The 14,048-nt window shown below is 37.6% G+C and overlaps 1 protein-coding gene across 1 annotated transcript in view; it reads right to left on the bottom strand.

Moving 5' to 3' along the window:
* The window catches only part of LOC105929089 (1-phosphatidylinositol 4,5-bisphosphate phosphodiesterase beta-4), an 82,979-nt gene that overhangs the window by 41,847 nt on the left and 27,084 nt on the right, over nucleotides 1–14,048 (bottom strand). The gene's annotated exons all lie outside the window — the stretch shown is intronic.

The raw sequence follows: 14,048 nt of genomic DNA, 5'->3' as shown, positions 1-14,048 counted from the left end.
GGGATCAAATCTACCCAATAGCAGTGCAGCCACTGAGCTTCTGTCAGGCTAGCCAGCATACCAGGGTCTCTGCGCTCCTGGATGTGCGGGTGTGCACGTGAGGAGCTGAGGGAAGCTAGAGGAAGTCACCGAGGTCCAAGCCCCCTGTCCAACCCCTGACAATGAGATAATTACGACAGATAGAAGCCCCGCAAGGACCTCGTCTAAAATTGCAGCTAGGGTAACACCCAACGGTCCCACACCTCATAAACTAAAATTAGGTTATAGCTACATCAGTCAGTCAGTGGTGGAGGGGTTGACTGGGGACATGCTCAAATGGACACATGTGACAACAGAAAGAGAGAGCGACGTGAGACAATAACCAGACTTCTAATGTAATCCACAAACTGCAACAGGAATGGAGTTTTCCCAGCTCCCAAATTTTAAATCCAGGAGAGAACACAATGAAGCAAAACAGGGAAAACATTTGTCTTAATGATGCATGTTTGGCGATTTCCTTAATTGTTAAGTGTTAAGCAGCTAACTTCACACGTAATATACAGTAAATGTATACATAAACTGGTCAGTAAACACATTAAACCCAGTACTACAGATGCACATGAATAGATCTTGACAGAAAGATGACCTAAAATAAGCTCACAAGACCAAAGTTAAATATTTGCCATTAAGGACCAAATGTGCCTAATATTGTAATGATCTTAATCAATACATATTTAAAGGGGCCTAGTCACATATTTTGACCATAAAAAAGAAAACACAAAGACATATTCATATAAAGTGGCAGCTCAACGTCTTTGAAGACCAACCCATTCTACAGGGTTAGTGTTACTTACTAAATGTTACCAATATAAAAACACAATCACAACTTTTGCAATAAATTCATTAATCTCATTAATTTGCTTTAAGATCATCTTTCTAAGGGTACATTTGTACTTGAAGCATAAATATTATCTTAGAACATTATTGCATAGTAAAAGTCCTTAAAATGTTTAATAAATCCTAAAACTCTGCATTAATTCTAGCAAGTGGCAAACGCAAATCCATCAGCACACATAGTATACCTACAAAGATGTCTAGAAGCAAGTGAAGAAGAAGTTGAAGATGTTCTTGACAAAGTGCACCTGGTTGCAAAGAGAAATGTCCAGATGGCACTGAAAGTGTACACCAGCTGGGTCATGCTACAGATACGGGACGACACAAAGAAGTAATTTTCCAGTTCTTCCTGAGACACCACAGGGATTCTGTGTGGAAGGTGACCAAGCAGTCATCCTTTGTGAATGTAAACAACTTGGGATTTAAAGAGGATTTCGTCTCAGCTGATTGACTGAGAAGAAACATGCGGTGGCCAGGCCCATAAAGGGGAAAGTGGTCTCCTACATCATTCCCAAGGCCTTTTTTTGGTAACATGGGAGGAAAGAGGAAATAATTTGTACTTCAAACTGATTAGATTATATCTTCAAAGAGTCTCAGTTAACACTTATGTCATGGCATCATAACACTCATCAAGCTCCATGTATATATGTAATTTTTCCAATGAGAAAGTTTGTTTGTTTTTTGGTAGATTAATTCTCAGGGATAAGAGCTACAGCTTTCAGTAGCATAGGGTTAGATAACAACATTAAAAGAAAGGCAGTTTTTTTATGTGTCAAGAATTTTTTTTTTCAAAATTTTTTGATTTCAATTGATACAAAATTCTGCAAAAGTCAATGGGGGCGAACTATGGCTAGTACATGGGTCTACTCAATCAGCAGGAGATGTAATATTATGAAACAACTTCATTAAGGATAACCTTATGTTCAGTCATAGATCAAAATGTCAAAGCCTCATATGCCTTTAAATACAATTTTAGAACATTTCAAATGACCTTTTGGTCTAACTAATATACAGGGATAAAAAAAAGTTCCAAAATTGCTTCACATGGCAAAACAAATCAAGCACCTCTAAAAGTAAATAATTGATTTATGGCTGATGTTCAATTTAAAAACTGATTAAATTGACCTGTGGTATTCTACTTGAAAGAATAAAAATAAATAAATAAAAAAAATCACAGCTTAATGAAAAGTCCCCAATTTGCTTTTAGCCAATGAAGTTGTGTTAAAAAAGCATTGAAAGAACAATATTGAAGTATTAGGAGATGGGTTGCCAGTAAAAACTGGGAACTGAAATTTGTGTTGGGATGACACTGTTAGAATTTAAAATCTCATTGAACAAAATACAACAAATCAGCAAAAATAGTAAAAACAGCGACACACACTTGGAAAATGTGAAAAGTTCATTAACAAACTAATATAAAACAATCTACTGGGCATTGGTGGTCTCACTAAAGAAATGTATAACAGGTTTTAAGGACAACATTTTTACATGAAGTTCATCTTGAAAATCTGGATTGTGGAACCGATCCTCTAACAATGACTTAAGGTTTCCTTGCACTGATCACTAAACCACAAAAGAACAAGCTCCATCTTGATAACTGACGACATATACGGGTTACTCAGATTACTCAGATTTAATAATTCTTTTGGAAAAATAAATGCCATCCCATCATGAAAAGCATTCCAATGAGTAAGGCAGAAAAACGTGGAATTAAAGACCTCAACTTTACATCTTTAAACAGCTCATTCAAAAGTAAATATTCAAAAACCTTCCAGAAACCCTCAAACTCTATCAGGAATGCTATTGCCATTTATATTTTTAACAATGTTGGAGTATTACCTTTTTCTTTCTGTAAATGTAACTAATATACCAAAAACAACTTTGATGTTGCTTGTTTCATGAATAGGTGTAATTGATTTCTTTCACTGTGCTGAGCTCCCCTACTGTTCTCCAATTTTGTGCTATTTATTGCTATTTCAACTTAGAATTTTCTGTTCAGTCTTTTTTTCCCCTTTTTTAATTGTAGGTGGATCTGATCTGCCGTTCTGTTAACTGTGACACCATCCAGGTGAAGCAGATCGTCTGCCATTACCATATAACATAAAAAGGATTGCTGGATCAATGTGTGCTTCTGTGTTTTTTGTGTCTCTGCTCTGTCTTCTGTAACCCCCAGTCGGTCGAGGTAGATGACCGTTCATACTGAGCCTGGTTCTGCTGGAGGTTTTTCCTTCCGGGAAGTTTTCCTCTCCACTGTCACTTCATGCATGCTCAGTATGAGGGATTGCTGCAAAGCCATCAACAATGCAGATGACTGTCCCTGTGGCTCTACGCTCTTTCAGGAGAACTGATTGCTGCTTGTCAAGACTTTATGCAATCTGCTGGGTTTCCTTAGATAGGGAAGATAGGGAAGATTTGACCAATCTGTCTGTATGAATTGAATGAATATGACTCTGTAAAGTGCCTTGAGATGACGTGCTGTCAATTGGCACTATATAAATAAAATTTAATTGAACTGAATTAAGCTTGTCACTTTTGTACAAATGTTTTTTCTCCTCCTTATAAATATTATAAGATAAGATTAGATAAGAATTCCTTTATTATCCCACAATGGGTAAATTCTGGTGTGACAATGGCAAAAACACAGACAGTTATACACAATTATATAGCAATGAAATATAAAGAAGAGAAGAAGGAAAAAGGACAAACCAGTCAAATATAAAGTTATCTCTAAATGAACACTAAGAGTAGAAGATAAAAGTAAATACTAGAGTAAATATTGCACATTATATTTGGAATAATGATGACATCAAGTATATAAAAATACTTTTTTTTAAAGGAAATGGTTTGAACGGGAAAAGCATCTCATTTGTCAATCATTAAATCCAAACAGTCACGTGTTACACACTGATTTTATGTCACTTTTTCAGTTTCCTGTTCAACACGAAGAACATTGCGTTGTTTTTTTATGCAATCCCTTGTGGTGCATTGAAACTTCTGTTATTTCTACCACAAAGTGAGGATCACTCTGCTTCATGCTTTGATCCAAGTGCCATTTTGTACCATTGATAATGACTGTCCTTTTATTTGTAAGAAAACCACAAACAAAACCATGAGAAATATTATTTTAAGAGACACTGCCTTGTCACCATCCTGGGCTTTCCCCCACCATATTTACATTGAATTATATGAGATCTGTACTCCACTCGAATACCACCATACTACCTTCTGAGTAGTTAAAAAAATAATAATTTTAAGGATTCTGTCCTATAATTAATATTTTTGTCCAAATACAAATTTGCTTCTGTGTGATCAAAATAAAAAAACATGAATAGTTATAAATCTTATGATCAAGTGGTATTGTTTCACAAACTGCACCATAGAGAGAACCCTTTAACAGCATTAAGATAGTTTATTACCATTCCAGTTGTTTGGGATGAGAAACAGAAAGCATGAGAGTGAATATAAAGATGGTGAAGCAGTCAGATCGGATGATTCATTCATTATATATCGCCACAGTGCTCGTCTACATGTGCTTATGTAAACATAGTTATGGCTACCTAGAGTATTGTGTTTGGGGGGGATGCTTGTGTTGTGTTTACCACAGTAAAGTGCATGTTGGCTGTAAGTGTATAGAGCCACTAGTCATAGCTGGTTTCCACTGAAACAGGGGCATGTTGCCTTGCAGCAAGAAGTGTACATTTTAATCTGCCTCAGTACGTGCTGCCTGAAAAACACCAACGTGCAACAGAACATTAATAGTTGCACAAAGCTCTGGGTGGGCACACTTGGAGCACTGCAAGGTAATTAGAAAAGCAATAAAAGTCCTAAAAAGAAAGTTAAAATAGTACTGTATGTGCTCTGCAAAGAAAAAGAAAAAAAACATTATTTGGAAGTAGGGCTGCAAAATTAATCACATTTGCAATATAATCGCAATTAAAAAAAAATGCAATTTACAACTCGCAGAGGTCAGCAATTTTTGGCTATGTAACAATTAGTGAATCAGACGCGTCCTTTAGGTGTCAGTAATATGTTTAACGTGGGTTTGCCTCCACACGGGAGGGAAGACAGTTGTAGCAGTGAAATAATCAAATTTTATTACTCGTTTTAGAGTTTATATAATCAAACTGTTTTACCAGAAACTTTCGGGAATCTCCCCATAGCATTAAGTACTGGTCAATCAGTTTAATACACAGACTTGCTTGTTGGTTGCACTTTGCACTTTATGTTCAACAAGATTTGATTTTCAATTCAATTAAAAGCTGTTCTCTTGAATAATATTCTGATTAATAAAAATTAAAATTTAAATTTAAAAAAATTAAAAGTTCTTGTTTTAAATAGTCCTTGCTTACAGACATCTTTATCTAGGGACCATTTTTGTTGCTTTTGGTTAATGCAGAGAAAAGTCTAAATCAAATCGCAATTTTGGTTGAAATATATTGTAGGCAGAACGCAATCATTTCTGCTCCGAGTTGAGACGCAGTGGCTCTTTTAGCACCTAATCTGCACAGCGATGAAACAGATTGATTTGTTGTTTGTATGTGTTTAAAAAGACATGATAAATTAAACTGAAAAAAAAATAATCGCATTGAATCACAATATTAAGATAAAAAGGGCGGCAGTACAAAGTGCAATGCTTCATTTCGCTAAAGCAACCATTTTACTTGATATATGACACGGCTTCACAGCATTGAACGAATTTCTGATGTTTTAATTATAATATCTAGACATAAAGACTACACTAGATATACAAAGAAATAGATTTTCAAATTAAATCGGAAAGTCTATAACACCACTAACCAGGATACAAAGAAAAGGTACACAGTGCTCCATGTCCTAGGAGTAAAGTGCAACAAGCTGCTGCTCTAAGAAAACATCGGTAACTTTCATTCAATATCACAAGCAGATTAGAGCCTTCTTCTGCTGATGGCAGGTCAATCTAATTACCTTAAACTAGATTAAACCCTAACATCCACTTCAGGACTGAATCGACTGAGTATTCACTTGTCTTGACGTAGTTTTCTGTACACATCAGCAACACTGCTCTCATGCTCCAAGTGTAATAGCATACAATTGAAGTGTTGACACTGGATAAATGGTAGTCTTAAACGCAATGCCACACTTGGAGGGTGTGTCTTTTTTTTATTACACCTGTTCCCTGAGCAAACAGTACAAACGCAGGTGAGATCATTGCCAATATCATTCGAGTATATTTTTACACTCAATTTTGCTGATAGGATACAAAGAGAGCAATGATCGCTGAGTAAACAAAGACTTCATCAGGATGGACATCCTGCCTGGTTTGTATGCTTGTGCATACAGAAGCTATCTGCTTTCACAGGGTATCACGTCTCCTAACGCCTAACAAACCTCAGTGAAGCGTGTCGACTTGTGAACAATCACCCAAACCCAGACTCGCAACAAACTATTTAGAAAAGAGCAGAACAGGTTGTGAAAAATGTGACGCAAACACCCGTTTATTCTTAAGATGTACTGCAGGGTTCTCTTCAACCCGTTTCAGCACATCAGTATCTGAAATCCGGTTTGGTGACCGAGTTTACAGAGTAGGAGTTTAGGCAGGAATTGATTGTACAATAGCAAAACTATCACCGTCACTTGAAGGTGAAGAAAAACTAACGCCGGAGATCCCCCGGAACAGCCCATCCACACACTGAGACATGGTAGAGGCAGCGACGAACTGTAGGGATGCTTTTTATCGGGAGGAACAGCAAGGCCGAAGACACTGCTAATATAAAACTCAGAAAGTTTTCGGAAATACAAGACATTTAAAAATACTAAGATACAAACAAAACGAGAAGTCTGGATATCTCGGAGATTTTATCAAACCAGGCTTAGGACAAGGTGTTATGTGTTTCCTTAAAATGAGATGAGATGAGAAAACCAAAAGAGTTTTAACATGGATGCTTGAGCGAGTTATTGTGAGAGGGGAACACAAGTATATTGTTAAATTTAATATCGATGTCTTTCGCGCTCAAGATAATTAAATTATCTTGAGCGCGAAAATTTATCTAAAAAGAGAACAAACCTGCAGATCACTTGATTCAAACTACAGCAATTTTGTCATCTTTATTTACATCCTCACTTTCATCTGATTGTTTCACTTCAAATAAAACCCTCCTTTAGCTGCCTTTCTCATTAATTTAGGTAAATATTTAACCAATCCTAATCACATCCACATCATCTCATCTGGAATTAATCTAAACAGCTTCTAAATGGCCACATATAGGTGTAAGGCACAATGACGAAGCCACCAACAACGTTTTGTCTGCTACAGTAATACCCAGCTCAGTTGTGTATTTTGCCATGACAATGATTAGGACGGATTATCCAACTAAAAAGGTTCTTTGCAACAAACCATTTTGTATTCAAGCTCATAATCAACTTAATTCTGAAGAATTTATGACATTAAACATAATTGCTAAATGACTGGATTCTTCTGGCTTCAAGGCTGTGTTTTTGTTCGACTACATGGTAACACACACACCAAAGTATAGATTTCTCCTGTAAAGCAATATTAGGCAGCTGAGGGAAAGAATGTGTTTTCCCCAAAGTCCAACGACCCTCTTCTGCCATCCTCTTTCCCTTTTATAGTTGAGGATCACTGGGCTCGCTCACGCTCCTCGGCCACAGGTTACATAATTAGGCGAAGCCAGAGATGGAAACTTTCAGCGGGACACAGCAGCTGCAGCGCCCAGCTGTGGCCTGACAGAACATACACGCACTAACTAGCATTTGGATATGAATGTCTGTGGTATTATGTGATCTTCCAACAGCAAACGTCTCTCTTTACTTCCAGCTAAACTGTTTCTAGCTCAGTTTCCAAAGTGAAACCGTTTCTTACAGAGCTGGTTGGTTGTTTAACAGGATGAAATGCACTCTCCTGCAAGTGATCCTCTCTTTACTTGCGTAGGGTTAAGTTTCTTGTTTTAAAAACACTTACTGATGCTTGCAACACGTTTCAGGAGGGGAGGGAACAGTGCATGTAAAACAATAGTATTAGAGTAGAAAAGACATCTCACAGCTAATCAAGCTACCTGACCAGAGGCTGGTAATGCCGTGGTTGTAGAAATAGCAAAAAATAAATAAACTGCCGGATTTGTAAAATGTAAACTCTGTGTGGCACAAAACAAAAGGAATTAGGAGGTTGAACTATTAAGAAAATGTTTCTCTAAATAAAATGGAAAATATTGCAGGAATCTCTGTGTATGGGTGCATGTATCCATACTTTAAGAGTAGTCTTTGGGAATTTCCTTTGGATCAGAGCTATAAGAGGATTCTCTGCAGACTTCCAGAAATTGTGAACCTCCATCAAATGGCTTTTTCAAACCAAATTAATAAGAAAGTTTCACATCAGTGTATCGTACCGGTAAGGTTACTTCTGTGCAAGGGCAAATATTTCTAAACAGTAAATGCGTAAAGGCATGTCCTAATGAGGATTTTGTAGCTGTGTCCCAGAGAAAAATTGGTTGGACAATGAAAGCTGATTGATCTCAAATGTGTGTACGATAGGGATATTGAGATCAACTCATATTTGTCAAGACACAGACGCACATCTGCAAAACGTAAAAGCTTTGGTAGCACAGATGTGAAAAGATTCAGGCTTGGTGATTCAATCTAGATGCAAAGGGTTTATATATCTTTGTACAGCTAATATTCAATCTATTTAATAGTCTTTAAGTACATTATCTCCCCAATTATTTGATTTTGTGAGCTATTTCTCTTGTTAAGCTACACTCTTTGTTCAAAAGCAGATGAAGATGATGACTGCCGCAAGGAGGATGGTAAGGCGTGCGTCAGAAACAGGAATGAGTTAAAGAGGGTGGCGACCGAAAAAATGCGCAGACTATCCAGCTAACTTGTTACATATTTGAGATTGGGACATGCGGTCAAGGTGGAGGCGTTTACCGAACTCAGGGTTGGGCATGTCATATGAGGAGCACCAGGAGTGGTGAGCAAAGTATTAAAATTCCACGATGCCCTCCTTTCTATAGATGCCACCGCTCTCTTTACTTGTAAAGTTATCCCGCCTTATTGTGTTACTGAGAACAGGGCTTTCTATACCTCCTCCATTACTACAGCTTAGGTAGGTAAAATTGTCAAGCTCCACCCCCTCCCCTTCATTATGGCGGAAACTGTAATGAAGCTGAATGTTTAGGAAGGAATAAAGCGAGACATAAAATAATACACTTTGAATGGTAATTTTATCTTTTGCTGTCCACAATAAAGGACATTTTATTTTGTTTAATGGATGATAAATGACTTTCCAGAGTCTTATTGCTTTTAACAAATTCAAGTCAGGTGTTATAAATTTGCACTAGAGTTGTTAGACAAAACCTCCTTACGAAAAGTAGCAATTTTTAAGTTTTTAATTAGGTTTACTGAATTACACCACATAATCCTTAGATAGGAATTTATTTTTGACCAATCTGTATAATCTGATTGAATTTGACTTTGGAAAGTGCCTTGAGATGACATGTTTCATGAAATGGCGCTATATAAATAAAATTGAATTGAATTGAATTGAATTGGCTTAATCTTATTGCCATTGTCTTTGTTTATCCTAAAATCATTGAATCATATTTTCTTAAGATAGAGAGTATCTTAAATAATATAGTATCCTAAATTAATCAGGTCATTGGCAAATTATTTAGATGTACATTATATTTAGAAATTTAGAAATGCACCATCCACAATTATTAGTTGTAGATATAGTATTGTTCATTATTTTTCTTTTGTGGCTCCAATCTTAAATCCTGGATTTTAGATCTTCTTACTTTGAACCGGAAAAATTCCCCTGATTGAAACTCAGACAGAGAACAAACCGTCACCCTAAAGGCCATATGTAAAACAAATTTTTAGATAAACTGAAAGAAATCATAATGTAGACTGGTGACCTGTCCAGGGTGTTACCTGCCTCTCGGCCATTGAAATGCTGGAGACAGGCACCAGAACCCCTCGCGACCCCAAATGGGATAAAGCAAGTAAGAAAATGGATGGATGGATGGAATCATGATGTTATAAAAGTACAAGTATAAAAGTACTTGAAAAAAAAGACTGTTTAGTTTTCTTTATTAGGCATTAACCTCAAGCAGAATCTAGTAAAGAACCGGTTAAGTTCACCGGAAATAAAAATTATTTACATTACCACTCACCTACTGGGACTTAAGAGTCGGGGGCATAATTAAGCTTCTTGTGGGATTTCTAAATCCCTGCTGGAGCATTTAACTGCTATATTTGTTGGACAGCAGCAAAATAGTATAGCTTACCATATACCCCCCACCTACCTCTCACTGCTAATGCTCTAACAGCATAAACCAGAAATGTTTGCAAACAACATTTCACTGATGGCTCATTATTATTAGCAGCATCTCTTTCACTGCAGTTATTGTGATTATATTTGTCCACACATTTTCTATCACTGCTCTTAATACAATGCAATAAGGGTGAAGGTATGAAAAAATGTACCATCACACCTCTAGTCTGTAGTAAATATAATAGCAGCAACATCTCATAACATCCTTAAACAATATGAAAAGGTATCTGTCCTCAACTATAGCAATGAAGCGATCATTTGGGGCAACAAATGATCTATATCCTTTATGCCTCATCCATAACCCACAAAACTTTCTACTTCACTTTAAGGTTTCCCCCAATGGCTGCTGTTTGGGCGCCATCCAGGTGTGCAGGATAGACTTGTTGTAGTAAGCAACATTTAAAGGGAAAGCCCGTCTACTTGAACTAGTGTCATTCAAAGAGTCAGGTTCACCCCTCAAAAATCTTTTTTTTTTTCATGTTAAAGGATTTTCCATCTAGCACCTTGTCAGATATTGTCACAGTGGTCAACCATATTATGGAGAGGTTGATGTAAAACCAATAACAACATATCGTCACCGTGGATGTACAATCCTCCCCAATGTTTTCAGCTTTTTAATCGGAAGAGCAAATGACTGACTTGCTGTCGATTTTGAATTTTTTTTTTTGCATCTTCTAATACTCATAGATGAGTCAGGAGAAGATGATGTGAACTATATATATTATATAGTCATGTATCAAGTAGTGGCAGCATTCATGTATGCATTGTCATTTGTGAGTTAGGAACTGGAACTATGCCAGCAGAATATTAGGAAGCCAGGTATTAATTATGCAAGTTTAATTTCTCTCCTCTTAGTCTACCTTTTGCCACCCGTTACACCATTAAAATACTATTTTGTCTGCAGTTTGTTTGGTCACTTTAAACTAATTCTACACACGGTGGCTGGAAGAGAAGTACAAATACTAAAACAATCAAATACTCTCTTCATTTGGCTCAGATAGACATGAAAACTGTTAATTTTCATAGGTAACCATGCAGGGCATAAGTTTGAACCAAAAATAACTATTTTTTGAAGTGATTTGTGGACATCAGCAGATGCTTTTTACCAACATATAAAAAGTTAAAACTAAAGGGAAAAAAGCCTGATGAACATTATGTTCACAAACAACATCAGAGGTTATCTCGCTGGTCCGGCTGTTGACTCCCTGCTTGAGCTATCCGTTGTGGCACAAACTTTGTTGTGTCCTCTTGCCTCAGCCTCAGGTTATTCCTTCCCTTAAATCCAAGTTTCCAAGGGATAAATAGTTCTGGGACAAAACAGTGTTTCCAATGGAGAAACAGTTTTTGGTGGATGAGAATAAATCCAGCCTCTTCACTTCTTTAACTCCAAGGAGCTCATCCATATTTACTACACAGAATATCTTTATAGAAAACTGTCTGTCGCAATGACTCACAATATCTTTTTGGTTTCAGAACAGTACACTTTAAAATTATTTATCAACGTTAGGAAACAATAAACCCTGCAGTTGTGATGCATTTTATACTTTTATACAGTTTTCAAAGGTTTCTACCTAAAAAAAATAGGATTATATTTGGACTTAACTGGTAATGTTCACTGTTGGAGGCATGTGGAGACTCAAGCACAAAAGGCTTATTCTAATGTTGGCATAAATAAAATTGTAGCTTGAGATGATGAAGGTGCATGCAGAATAAGCTGTGAAACCGAGTTAATTTCTGGATGAAGTTAGGTAACTGGCATTTGTGAAGGGATGCCTGCAGAGTGAAAATAAATTATTTCAAAATGACTACGTTACATCATGGGGTCAGAGCTGCACTCCTCCATGCACCACTGTGCTGTGACATTCTAATTTAGAAGGGATTAGGAGGTTGAAGGTTCATTTTACCGTGCTACACATCCACCGGAGGAGGCTGATCGAGGTCAGGTGTATCCAAATATGGTCAAAAAAATACTTGGGCTACATAACCACAAAACGTGTGCCGGGTATCCAAAGAGATGTGTGTGAAAGGAATGTTCAGAATCCTATCTACAAATTATATGCGTAGGATAAGGACATTTTCTACTGTCAAACTAACGTGTGTATGTCTCTGCAAGTACACACAACATGGAGCCAGTCAGAATACCGTAAGGTGGTAAAAATGTGTCAAATGAACAGAAACTTCAGAGATGGACCCAAGAGTGGTGAGACATGAGCAATTTTTGCCTTAGATTTAGTTTCCTAATCAGACTATTCATTCAAATGGGTTCCACAGGTAGGGAAAAAAAAACAGGGCGAGGGCTCGAACCAGACAACAGAAGGACAGAGGGGAAGACTGGGAGCTGCTGAAAATTAAAGGAGTTTTCCCATTGCCCAAATAAGTACCTATCAACAGAAAACCTGTGCCCCGCTGAGTTGTGGATAAGGCAGCCAGCAGAAAGAAGCTGTGGAAATAGAACATGTCCATATAGAGAGGGAAGCCAAGGAGAGAGGAAAAACGAGGGGCCAGGGGTTAAATGCTTCCCCAGAATGTGAGCTTTCCTCTAGCATGAACCCGGTGAAGAGTCCCCCCTAGTCCCAGCTGACGAACACCCCGAGGGTCTCGACTGTGAGCATGACTGAGCACAGGCAGCTGAAAATTTGCTTAGAAAAATACAGCTTTCCATGATCGAGTGCCATGTTTACCAGTGACCTAAACACTAATGACAACAGACATGAGAGTTTGATGAACCCTTAAATCGGAATTAGTCTTTCTCCGTCAGAAAAAGTGAGTTTTTAAGTACTGGTTAAACAGAGAGAGAGAAAAAAAAGGAGAAAGGCAAAAGGAGGAAAACCTGTCTTGACAAACAAAACACCCCACAGATGTTACGCTCTTCTCTGATGCCCCTGGTCTCCATAGCAACCCTGCCGGCCAGTAATAGCCTCCAGCTCCACCGACTGCAGCGGCGTCACGAAGACGCGCACTCACATTAATCCTCTGAATGGGATCCCAGCGTGTATTTATAGCAACACAAGGACTCACAAGGACCCGCAGGGACCCACCCGGTCCCACCACCCTCCCTGAGGTATTACCAGAGAACACGCATCTCTCAAAAAAACACTCTGGACTCCTGTCACTAAGAAGACTAGACCAAAGACACAAAAACAGATCTGCCAACTCCCATGGTTCTAGTAAACAAGCTCTAATTGGCAATAACAGATAGCGGGAATTAAATGCTAAAGCTTATTTGTGTTGTGTCCAGTACATGCAAAAGAACACAGATCACAGAGAGGGCTTTAAAAACATCTACACTTGTTTAAACATCAATCCAGTATTCCAATATATTTTCCACGTCAATGTTTAGCCATCGTTAAAATAAAAAGCAGAAATTTCTCAATGAATTTATGGCAGATTGGTTTGACTTCTTTTCGTGGATAGACGTTAAAAAAAGGAACCTGTAAAGACCAGGAGCAGACATATAGACAGGAAGGAGTAATGGTAAGACTGACAGAGTAACCACTGTCGGAATAGATAAAAATAATCCATAAATAGTTTTTAATTAAAGCCAAACTAAATTACTTATTTCCAAAACCTTTTCAGATTTAGACAGCCCCCTTTGATCTAGGAAGGAGCTGTGTAAAATGTATCCATCAGAAAAATATCCATTTTTTTCCCCTTAAATGTAATAAAATCAGTTTTATTCTAATACTTCAAGACGTGCATATTTAATTCAATTTCTCTCTCAAGTACCAGTCGCAGAGACCTCCGTATCCCATCTCCACTGCCGTCCGCTCTAATAACCACTTTACATCATGCCCTTTCATGGACATTAACAAGAAATTGTGCTCCATTTTGTAAAGGTGAGAAC

Source organism: Fundulus heteroclitus, unplaced genomic scaffold (genome assembly GCF_011125445.2).
Source record: "Fundulus heteroclitus isolate FHET01 unplaced genomic scaffold, MU-UCD_Fhet_4.1 scaffold_76, whole genome shotgun sequence".
NCBI lineage: Eukaryota > Metazoa > Chordata > Actinopteri > Cyprinodontiformes > Fundulidae > Fundulus > Fundulus heteroclitus.
The sequence above is the reverse complement of the archived record's forward strand: the minus strand, read 5'-3'. Positions and strand labels throughout refer to the sequence as shown.